This window comes from Cololabis saira, chromosome 18 (genome assembly GCF_033807715.1).
Source record: "Cololabis saira isolate AMF1-May2022 chromosome 18, fColSai1.1, whole genome shotgun sequence".
NCBI classification, from domain to species: Eukaryota; Metazoa; Chordata; class Actinopteri; order Beloniformes; family Belonidae; genus Cololabis; species Cololabis saira.
Window position 1 is genome coordinate 11,090,695 of NC_084604.1, and position 13,154 is coordinate 11,103,848.

The following is a 13,154-nucleotide window of genomic DNA, read 5'->3' on the forward strand; positions in this document are numbered from 1 at the left end:
AAATAATGTTCTTCAGAGCATATGTTTTGGTGTTTGAAGTCCCAGCCAAGTCAAACAATGGTTACAATCCATCACAGATGGTTTATCTCAGATAAGGAAACACTCTGAAATAGAAATTCAAGTTTTCAGATCAGTTCCACGGATTGCATTTTATGTGGTTCCGTTCTGTAGTTTAGACACAAAAAAGGTTTCTGTGGTCCAGCTTATATTAAAGTTTATAAAAGTACCAACAGAAAAATACATATGATCGGTTTGAACGGGTGGCCAGGAGAAATCTTTTCTCTCCAAAACACATTACAGCATTACTTAGCTGTTTAAAGTTGTTTCTAAACAAATCACAGACACAATACCCTTTACAAGACCAAACTGGAGATGCCTGGTCCTAATACACAGCAGTAGCGGTTGGACAAACCCTCTTCATCGCTTGTATGGTTTGAGGCCTCAATGTTGGACTTCTGGACAGTGCCTTGTTGTCTGCAGATGATCCTCATTGATCTAAAAATGAGTAAGCCCAGCAAATAGTTGCTCTATGTCCATAGATATAACCTCAGTAAACCACAAATTAAGCTACAGTGGCTTCGCTCATCCTGCGCTATGATGCTAACCAATGTCACCTTACTGTACATTCATTCTGACTGAATAAGTCCATCCATCCTCGCTGCTGTTACTGAAGCATCTAAACCGAGCTGCTGGAGCTATAGCTGACTGCTGCCTGCAGGTCCCCAGGGCTCCGGCGGAGCAGCTGGAGAGCTGGCTGTTCCAGGACAAGTCCTGTGATTAGCTCAGGTAGCAGCCTTTGGCTATCGGCAAAGGTAGCAGCAAGCTATACCTATGATGATAGTAGGGTCGCCACCCGTCCCTTGAAATACGTAATTGTTACGTAATTGGGAATTAAAAGTCGCGTTCCATATTGAACCAATACAGACACATATTATGCTCTTATTTATTGATGTCATAATATACAGGTGAAGGTCGAAAATTTGAATATATTGCAAAACTTCATTCGTTGTAAATTCAACTAAAGGTGAAACAAATATATTATTTGCCACTACATTCAAAGTGAGATATTTCAAGCCTTTATTTGTTATAATTTTGATGATTATGGCTCACCCAAATAAAAAATCTCAAAAAATTAGAACATTTTATGAAATCAATAAACAATTCAATCATCAACATTATAACAAATACAGGGTTAACATATCTTGCTTTGCATGTAATAAGACTAGGTATTATATAAGTTTCACCTTTTAAGTTGAATTATTGAGATAAATTAACTTTTACACCATATTCTTCACCTATAGGCTATATTCTACATCTGGGCTGATGTGGACGTACATAGCATAGGAGGCTATTTCAGGCTATTACTGGTATGGTTGGCTGTCTGTACAGTCATGCAAGTTCAAAGCTATTAAAGCACTTTAAACTTTAAAATCAAAGCGTTTTGTTTTTTCATATAAAATAAACACATTTCTATGCAATTTAGAAGTTTTGGGGATGTCCCCTCTTTTTGGCGCCTGCGCTGCTGAAATCGGGGCGTCCCTTATTTCTATTTCTGAAAGGTGGCAACCCTAGATGATATGCTATATCTATGATCATGATAGGTGTTCACTGGTCAGGAGTCAAGTTTGACAAAACAGCTAAGCGTTAAGTAGCTGAAGTGATAACTTATAGCTATTACACCATAGATTTCAATGCAGCTGTCATTGAATAAAACATGCCCTTATTATCCATAAATGTATGTAATTTCTTTACATAATGAATATTCTTGGTACATATCTTTAATATCATTTAAGAAGGTAGATACAAATAGCTTATTACTAGGATTTCATGAAATTGTTTGGGAGTTTGAAGGGTTTTTCTACAAGATTTTACACTGGTGGTTTTTCTCAGTATTTGCAAAGTTATCTCCTATTCAGGAGTTCAGCTATAGTTCACTTCTTTATTTGCAGGGTTAAGATAGTTCAGATATTTACTCTTTGTTAAAGGGTACCTGTTATGAAAAACATGTTTTTTCTTGCTTTAACATATATAAAGTGGTCTCCCCTCAGCCTGCCAACTCAGAGAAGGAGGAAAGCAACCAAATTCTGCAGTGTCTGTACAGCCGCCCGGATGAGCCGTCCAGTGTGATGTGGATCTACGAGCCGTTCAGATTCTGTGCATTTTCGTTACGTAACCAAAATGCAAACCACGCCCACAACTATAAAACCGTGTAACTGCATGAGAGCGTCCGACTATCACGTAGCACTGCGTGACATCGGACGCTCTCTGTCCATCTCCCTCCAGCAGCTGCAGCTTTATTGAGGTTTTTGTAGTGAAATGAGGAGGAATCATAGAGATAACTTCTCATTTCAACTAACTTGATCAGCCGTTCCTCATCCATGACTGTTTCCTACAGCGCTTTCAACCGGCTTTCAACGCGAGCGACAGGAAGAAAATAGAAGCAGGGCGTCCGACAAATGATCAGCTTAAAACGGTGCGGCGCGCAGCGCTGTGTCGCTCACGGCCAGTTAGGATAGTCCAATAGAAAATAAAGCAAATGGATGGATGGAATTGATTTTGTCGCTGACGCTCGCTCGCATCGCATGCAGTTAGGACACGGTGTTAGGACACAGTGTAAACTCCGCCGGCCGGAGCTTCCGCCATTTTTTCGTAGCGGTGTATCGGGTCATTCAGGCAGCCAATCAGCACAGTGACTCATTATCATAGCCCCGCCCACTCAGAATCCCACATAGATAAGGAGGTTAGAGAATGGGAAGATAAAAAAATGGCTCAGAGGCTGAATTTCTAATTTATTTAGCAAAAACAATCAAAAGCTTGTTTTTAAGGCTAGGTATTAGATGCCATAATAGGTTCTCTTTAAGTGAAGACAATGGGGAGAAACAGATGTTTTAACATTGAGGGGTCTTATCTGTTATCTGGGTTGACACCTCAAGTAGGAAGCAATCAACAGAGATATAAGGCTGAAGGTGTGACATGTTTGGGTGTCTTTCTCCACAGCTGGCTCCACAGATGGGGTTCACGTAAAAGAACACCTCCCTTTTTAGTATAAATACGACTGGATCCATGACGCCCGTGTGCATTCCTCTCCTGCCTATGTGGTTTGAGAGAATTGTACCTCCGGCCGGAAAACATTGTGCATGATATAATAAAAGTTTGTATTAACTTTGATTCTATTTCACTGGTTTTCTTATGGTGCACCAGACAAACACAAGGATCTTTCATTAGTTTTGGTCATATAAATGATGACATGGTTTAATGTATTTAATATGTGTTATTGTTCATCTGGGGTTTATACACTTTAAAGACCTAATAAGGATCATATAAATATATATTTCTATCATGTTTTGATATATAAAACTATGGAAGTGAAAAAGTGTGCTTTTTCTTTTGTGCTTGACTTTACATATAATTTAGCATCAACAGAACAGTGTAAACATATTAGGTCAAGTACGTGATACGCTTATTTTGAAATCTCCCGTCTCGTCTTTTCTTGGCCTCACGGTATTTTCAAGCAAGGTTGAAGAAAAGTTCTACAAAAAAGACTTCAGGAGATACTTTCTTGACTGTTCAGTCATAATAAATATGTCTTTTTTTCAGGGAATCTGTGTCAAAATGGGGATACATACAGTTTTTACATTAAGACCTTTTTAAATGTCTGTACACACATACAAAACATGACAGAGGGTGAAAGTAATAGAGAAAAATAAACAAAAAAAAATACAAAAATAGACTAAATCCAGAATTAAAAAAAAAAAATATATATATGTATATATATAAAACTCAGTTTAACTTCAAGACATTTTAACTTCAAGACAATTTGTAAAAAAAAACCCAAAAAAACAAAACAACCGCTGTAAGTATTTATGTAAAGAAGGGTTCTGTAAAGTGATGGTATTTTGAAGTTTCAAACCATTGAAATCCATTATTTAGAGTTAGGAGAATATTTTGGACTTAAAGCAACATCTGTCTAGACCTTGAAATTGGTATGAAGAGTGCACACTCCTTCATACTGAAAGAAAGAAAATGCAGACACAAAAAGTTGGTAAAAGAATCTTCCCAGAAACAATTTGTGGTCATCAGCATAAACAGACAAATTATTATTTCCAGCCATGTCACCATAGCATCAAGTTATTCATCCTCAGTCACATTTTCAAGTGTTTTAACCTCTTAAACTATTTGTCTAAACTCTTATGTTCTGCTCCTCTGCGCTGTAGATCAGAACTAATCTATAAGTATGTTTTCTCTGACATATGATTTGCTAGGAGATTAGTTTATTCTCCTCAATTTCAGCTCTGTGACTTTAAAACTTTAAGTTCCGTCAAAGACAAACAGAGCATATAAACTGTTTATATTTGTCAACTCATCACTCGAAACTTTTTATTTCTTATCTCTTTTGAATTTTTAAAAAGAAGTGTGGAGGTTATCTTAGCACAGTAAAAGTATCAAAACACCCGGTCCACTAAATAAATACACATAACATCTATCATAACCTACAAAACCTTTAAACGAGTCATCATTCCATAAGATTGTGATGTCATAACTATACAGACGTTGCCCTGAGCCATGCCCCTAGCACTGCTTCTAACTTAGAGACTTTTCTGTTTTTTGCTAGATTTAGCTACCTTTCAGGCATCTATGTGATTTCTTAAAAAGAAAAAGAAAAAGAAAAGAACAGAAACACCCAGCGACAACTGTAATAGTGTTTCGGACAAGTATTAGCTTCGTTTTTGTCAACAGTACAACACAGTGAGTACAAAACCTTGCCTCGCTGCTGCAGCCACTCTCCATTTCTCCTTTGTTTAGCGAGTGACAGGAACCATCAACATAGTCAGGTGACCATACTGCAGCTGACGTGGTGCACATATGCAAACATGTGGCTTTATTACCCAGAAGCTGTGCATTTTGTTAAGGTTAGGGGGAACATTCTGTCTGAGTGGTCACGTAAATATACAATTACACTCCCACATGTGAAACTTTCAAGAAATGGAATCTGGTTTAAAAAGCAGTTGGTCTCAAAGTAAGGTGATTCTATGAAAATGGTGTTGCACTTGTAACCATACAACTTTAGAAAAACTGAGCGGAAGCTTGGACATGGCTTGAAAGTAATAATTTGTTGACTCATAGACTTAATTTACTAATAAAAGTGACTGAGTTATTCTGTAATCTGACAATAAAAACAGAAAAATACGTAAATGAGAGCAACTTTATTGGGAGTTTGGCTGAACTAAAATGCAGTACAGGACGGAAGAAATAAGCGACTGCAATGACCAGCAGAATATGTTTAATTAGGTCATGAAGACTTTTAACAACATTTAGTAACTTGTCTAGCAGGTGTCACTTGACCTCAGCGCAACAAGTCCAGATATATTTTTCAATCATCGGGAAACCTTCCTTTGAATGGGCTTCAAAAGAAGAACCATACTCACTTATACTACTGTTACTTAGCAGTAGACTCAGGTTGCTAGTTTTAATTCTTTACCAGAACTGTTTTTGCAACCAAGTGTCCCACTCTGTATTGCAACCTTAACAACACACTCATGAAGGCATGTTATTAACTCAAAATGGTGTTCCACCATTTTGGGACATAATGAGCCTTTCTTCTATAGGTACCAGGGTAACAAGCTCTGACCTTCATCATCTGCATTGTGCTGCGAGGACTACGCCGTCTAGGGCATCGCCGTCCATTCTCTTTGCAGAGAGTGATGTCATGCATTACCAAACCGATCTTTGGCTAGGTACGTAGCAGAAAGTGCTATCCAATAAAATACACGACTCCTTTGTGGAGCGAAAAGGAAGACATTTGATTGGCTCTTTGTGGTATGAGGCATGTGAAAGGCACCGCCAGTATTGATGCACAGCTAATGTTTCAGCGTACCTTTACTACCATCACTACCAGCAGTCGTGCTGGTGTTCAAACTATGGGACTGAAAGGCGAGAGGAATCACACACTAGACAGTCTGACAATGATGGGAAATGGGAAGAATGGGAAAGGACACAAAACAGGAGTTGATTCTTGGAAAATGGTCGACAAGTGACGTCAGCTTACTGTGTCTAAACTTATCTGGTATTGCTGGTGTTTTTTCCTCACTGTAGTTTTTTTGTCTCAGTTTTGTTTAGAATAGTAATGTGATGGTGGTTTTAGGCATAATCAAGAATTTGAAAAACCTTTACTGATTTTGAGCCAATAAAGAAAAATGTGTGTATTTCTATGTTGTTTTGTTTTGTTAGTGTTTTTTTGCCTTTTGTTCTGTAGTGCAACCCATAGACAAGGAGATGTGTTGTTAGCATTTTCATAAGCATGTCAATGTTCACACTGGCATGATTTTTTTCCCAGCTTTCTTTAATATTATAGTCCTTTTCTTGTTAAAAGTAAGTGGCTCAAGCTCCCCGACTGTATATATTTAGTTGATGCCAACACCACCCTTTTTACATGAAAGTGCACAATCCAGAATGGAAAAAAACTGTATTATCACACAGCTTAATGAGGTTTCTACAATTTTAGACACGTGAGTCTTACGTTTACCTCTAAAAGAATAGTTAACATTGCAGCTTAACAATTTACAGTTGTCCGAATGCCCCTTTAATTGTGTCTACCTGTTATTATGAACACAGATAAATGAGACTAGAATTATAGCCACAGACAGCTCATGCCAGCAAAATTAACTGTCTGTGGCATCATGTCTGATAAAATATACTCTGGTTGTTCAAACAAAAGCAAGGAGACACCTCACCTTACCGCTCAGGGAGTGACAGGAACACACGACAGGAGAGGATATGGCTTCTTCTGCAAACTGTATACAAATTACGAACAAGACACAGCGGGGAGCCGACGTTGGATATGTGTGGGTGGAAGTGAACATTTGGAGCAGGGATGTACTGCCATCGGGAGACAGGAACAGTGATAGCAAGGCCTTGTGTCAAGCTGCTACAGCTTCCTGTTTGCCCACGAATTATGCCTGAAGAGGAAGACGGAGGAAGAGGCAGGTAGATGCTGCAGTGCGTGAGCAGACACGCTTCTGCTGGGAAGAGAAGAGACTCATAGAGTGGGAATAACAATAAGGAACGGGACAGGGAAAGAGAGAAAGGAAAAATGAGAACGTAAGTTGAGTTGGAGCCCAATAACAGCACCCACGATTCAGCGATACTTAATAATACTAAATCACTTTAAATTAATCATTATAACTTGATCATTACAACTAATGCTAATAGCTGCTGTTTGGTTATTTAATTTAATAGAAAAGTCAATGCTCAAATGAATATATTTGGAAGTATATGGAATATTCTATTTAAATTATGTTTCTGCAGTTTGTGAGAAACTAATCATTCAAATGCGTCAATGACATCAGTTGGATTTAAACTACAATGTTGTCCTTGATTAAGAAAAATAACAGCAAATATGATTAAACTGAAATAATCAGTTTATGATATTATTGGATGTTGAAATTTCTAGGTGTTTTATTTTAATTTAAGGTAGTGTTGCATTTTAGATTGTTGCTAAAACAAAGCTATCGGGAACAGCCATCATGTCCATTTGTGAGGTGAATCAATGTGCACTGACCTAGAATGAAAATCAAAAGCAAATATATAAATTTAAATTAGATAAAATAATAGAATTAGATATAATAATAAATAATGAGTAAAATAAGTTGCTTTATGAAATTGTCTAAAAGGCTTAGAGATGCTTAAGAGTAGTAATGAGAAATATTTTTAGATATGGAAAAATTCAACACGATCACCAGCTTTTCACTTTCATGTTCCATGTAATGACTAAAATAAGTGTAAACCCACCGCATATGAAGCAGCGCTCCTTTAAGATGGTAGTTTTACCTTAAATGGTAAATGTCAGTTACATATTTATACATTTACTGTATAAAAGGTATATTTAGTTAAAGGATACACTGACAATTAAACCACTAAAACAAATCTGTTGCTTAAAGAAATGTGGATGTTTGGAGCTTCTCAGAGGTCAGCAGCACCCCTCAACTTTACATTAAATTACATTATATAACACTGTATTGCATTTAGCAAATGATTCTATCCAAGGCGACTGACTAAAAAAAAACAAACAAAGCAATCAAGCCAAAATAATAAAAAGAGATTGCAGCATGCCGGAAGTGCAATTTCTAAAAGGAAAAAGGGATTTAAAAAGTGTGAGCTGAAAGTTCAATCAAAAGTTCAGCTAGAGAATCGCCTTAAATAGGGAAATGAAAAGGGAAGCAACGTTAGATTTTATTAGTTCTTTCAGACAGTTTAGGCAGAAGATGAAGGTGGAAAACAATGTGTCTTCCAGAGCATCTTGAAGCTACAGGGGGACGTCCCTGCTGTTGCTGCAGCCGGCAGGTTTGCTGTCGGTCAAAAGGTGCTCTGAGTATAACGTGCCCTTGGGACTATTTCATTATTCCATTTTATGGTGAACAGGTTTGTTTAAAAGGTCTCTGTTGCAAGTTATATAATTGCTGCAACTTTTCTTTAACAATGAAATGAAGACTTTTGAGACTGAAATTTCTCCGGCAGGAGTGTCATGTGACCCATGGCCAAGTCAGATAGGAGCTCAGTCAGCAAATTTCCTACACAAAATATTCACATTTAGATATGCACAAAATAAGTATAAAATAGATAATGATATCGTTATATTCAGCACTTTTCATTACAAAGTGCAGTCAAATAAAAACACGAGAGTAAAAATGCAATATGAAAACATCCAAAGTATACATAAACATTCATGAGAAACGGAGTCTGACTACCACAGCTAAAGTGCCCTGATGCACCCGTCTGTGTCACCTTCGCTGGCATGTTCGGGTTTTGGAGCCATTACTTGAGGACTTCCAGAGAATCTCAAGCAGGAGTCAGACTCACATAGACTGCAGATATGAGCAGGAGTCTTTCAAAAGTTTAAAAACAAGCAGGAACATCTGCAAATCAATTCCTAAACTCACAGCTAACCAGCGAGGAGCAGCTGTTTCTGGCTCAACTGAGGTCATGTTACCTGATGTTTTGTATGCTGGTATCAGAATAAATATTCTTTCAATTTATTCAGCCAACATCACCTTTTTAAAATTTGGGTAACTTTTTTTCCCTCTCCATGTCCTTCAATTCATGTCAGGGTGAAGAGTTTGACAGAACCAGAGTGAAGTGTACATTAACAGTCTATGACTCCTACTCGTACTTCTCTTGGGAAGTTAAAAGACTCCGACAGATCATTGATTTATTCCTTCTAAAATCATTCCGATCATTAAAGAAAGGGAACAGGGCTATTTGTGCCTCAAATGTTGTTGCCCCTGAGGTCAAACGTGAAGAGTGATCTCACAAAGAAACACACCCGTCCGTACGGTGATGCCGACTCACGTCCAACCAGCGTGTCCCTTTCATGTCGTTGCTGGATGTTTGATGACTTCCACTCAGCTGGTTTCTAGAAGCAGGACGAGGACAAGCGGAGGAGCAGGGGATGGAAGGGGATGAAGGAGGTGAAGAAGATGCAGGAGAACAGGATGAGGTGAGAGGCTGAGTGACGGGTAGAGAGGTGGTGATGTGTGCCCCAGACGAGGAGGTGGAAGGACTAAATCCTTTTCTTCATCATTACCTTGTCTCTGCCACTGCCCTCACCTTAATTAGTCTCAGAGCAGCTCGCCCGGCCACACGTCTGCCTCATCCCTCCATCCCCCTACCCCCTTCATCCCCACCTCCTCTTCCCTTTCACCTCCTTGTCTTTCTTCCTCTGCTCTTTCTTTTCTCCTCCAGCTATTTCCACACTTCCTCTGTCTCTTTCGCTTTGCGCTTCATCTTCGTCTCGGTGGAAATTGACTGAAATACCAAACCCCTAACCCCACAATATCAACAGCTGTGCATCTATACACACACAGCACAAAGAGCCTAATGTTGGTAAATACCGCACACACACACACACACACACACACACACACACACTTACACACAGACACACACACGCAGCAACATACATGGCTGCTCTAGGCTTGGCAGCTATAAATACAGAGGATTGTAAAGAGGAGGAAACTCTGTTAAAAAGTTAAGTGGGGAAAAAAGCAGCACAGTGAGATTGACACCCCAACGTTTCAGCTCTCTAGAGGCTAAATTAGGAGATCCATGAATCTACACACACACACACACACACGCACACACACACACACAACACTGACAGACACCTTGAGTGAATGCATTTTTGCTCAAACTCATAGTACAGTGCATGCATGCCCAGCAACACACACACACACACACACACACACACACACACACACACACACACACACACACACACACACACACACACACACACACACACACACACACACACACACACACACAAGCACAGATGTGCAAGTGTGTGGGAGCATGATATGTCAGTCAGTCTCCATGGTCCCTGGCTGTGACACAGACACTGAGGCCTCTCCTCTGTCCCTGCGTTCAGCTGAGCAGCTGCATGTTGATGCACCGAGGCTCTGCAAAGACGGGAGACCGGGAGCAGATTCCTTTCCATCAGTCTGCTACGCCGTGTAATGAAAGTATTGACTTGAAGGGATTCAAGTCATGATGACATGAGATTGTTTTCACTGCAAAACCCCATTTTTTGAATATGAATAACACTCGTTTCAAGAAAATTAGAAGACTATTTTGGGCTATTTTGCAAGTTTTAAGAATTGTAGTCAAGAAAGTTTTTCTTACCGCATGGACAAAGTTATTTTTGCTTAGAACAAGGCAATCTTGACTAGATTTTTGATATATTATGCTTATTTTTTAGAGGCGCTGTTTTTGCATCACAAACAGTGAGCCAACTACAGTTCACAGAGGTGGCAGTAAATGTCACATCTTATGTCAGCTGTTTGTTTCTGTGGAAGGAATGAGCCGCTGTAATCCACCACTGGGAAAATGAGATTAGGAATTCTGTAAACGTTAATGTTTGTTAAACACCCTGTTTGTTCTTGCCGTGTATGTGAAGAAATAATGTCTCTGTATTTGGTGTAAAAAGTTACAGGCTCAACTACATGACTCAACCATTTTGATACTTTTCTAGAACTTTGTCCATATGTTTCAGTGCATAATTTATTTGAACAGACCGTATAAAAAATGATTTTTTGGATAGAGTAACATGGAGTGAAAAGCAGTTCAACCTATATCTGGCCCAGTGCATGGATTTAGTTATAGTCAGTTTGCAGAGGTGGGTAGTAACGAGTTACATTTACTCCGTTACATTTACCTGAGTAAGTTTTGAGAAATGTTGTACTTTTAGAAGTAGTTTTGAATCACTATACTGTTTACTTTTACTTGAGTATATTTGTGAAGAAGAAACTGTTACTCTTACTCCGCTACATTAGGCTACGTTGAGCTGTTACTTTTCTTTTATCCCTTTTTTTTTTTTTTTAAACAATATCTTTTATTGTTTTTCTTTTTCAAACATAACACAACAAACAGAAAAGCAACGCTACATGAGACCAGTGACATTAAGATAAGGAAAAAAATAAAAAATAAAAACACCAACAAAACACAGACAAAGGCACTACTCTCCTCCAGGCTCTTCCATTAGGTGATCTAGGTTCTCATTTTTCATATAGTCAACAAAACAACCCCAGACTTCCTCGAAGATTTCCTGTTTGTCCTTGATGATATACGTTATCCTTTCTACCGGTAAGCACAGTGACATCTCCTGGAACCACTTCTTGATGCTTGGTTTGTGTGGACTCTTCCAAGACATAGCAATAACCCTCTTGGCTAGTAGTAAACTAATGTCAATAAACCTCCGCTTACTTCGCCTGTACGCGTGACCATCTGGATAGAGTCCCAGCAGGAAGAGTTTGGGTTCTGGTACAATGGAGATATTCAGTATTTTCTGAATTTCCTGTCCCACCTCCCTCCAAAATTCCATTAATCTGGGGCATGACCAGAGACAGTGGAACAAAGTGCCCTTCTCTATAGAACATCTATAGCACAAATCAGGTATAGCTCCGTTAAACTTATTAATTTTTTTTGGAGTAATATATGTTCTCATAAGCCATTTATACTGGAGTAATTTGAAACGGGTATTCCCAGTTTGTGACTGGGCTTTCAAGCACGCTTTAGTCCAAAGTTCGTCTGTCAGGTCATCTCCCAAGTCTAGTTTCCAGGCATTCATTTTATATTCAGAAGACTCTGGTGAAAAGGACATTATTAAATCATAAAAAAAAGAAATAAGCCCCTTACCAGATGGGTTCTTGACCAGGGCCTTCTCTAATGTGGACAGAGGAGGGGCCAGCTCAGACCGATCCCGATTAACCCTAATAAAGTTCCTCAATTGCAGAAATTTGAAAAAATGAGTGCGAGGGATATCATACTTATTAACCAGCTCTCTTTTATCCCTTTTATCCGCGTACACGTCAATCTTCTTCTTTCCCAATTCTTTGGGAAGAATGTTTGTTTTTGCATGTTTTGTCACATTTACACAGACTCAAACACTGAGTTCATGGGCTTGTTCTAGTTCTGCCTGGTTAAAAAAAAAAAGTACAAAGGCTTGAAATTTTGTGCTACTTGTGCTTAATTTATTGTTTTATTCTGTTATTTTATTTATTTATTAAAGTACTTGAATTTACTTTAAGATTATTTTAATTGAAGCAATTTTTTATTTTTTTATTAATTTTTATTAATTTTATTCATTTAATTTGCCTGAAGATGATTATTTTGTACTTTTGTCTGTTTGAATGGTTGTGTTAAAAAAAATTAATCAGACGTTACTCAACAGTTACTCAGTACTTGAGTAGTTTTTTCACCAAGTACTTTTTTACTTTTACTCAAGTAATTATTTGGATGACTACTTTTTACTTCTACTTGAGTCATATTATTCTGAAGTAAGAGTACTTTTACTTGAGTACAATTTTTGGCTACTCTACCCACCTCTGTCAGTTTGTTAGAGGCTACAACCAACTCAAAGCTGTTGAAACTGCAGCAACTTGAACCGACGCCACCAGTCTTAACTTCCGCCTGCAGGGGGCGCTGTTGCCGTGGAAGTGTCTCCATGTGTGACCTCTGCTCCGGCTGCTGGGGGTGCACTCTGCGCGGGGCCTCTCTCTGCAGCCGCTAGATGGCATTCAGGCTCTTTTACCTTTAGGAACCAAAGTGAAGTGGACGGATGTTTCTCTGCTCGCCTGTCTCATTCAGATAGTGTTTAATTT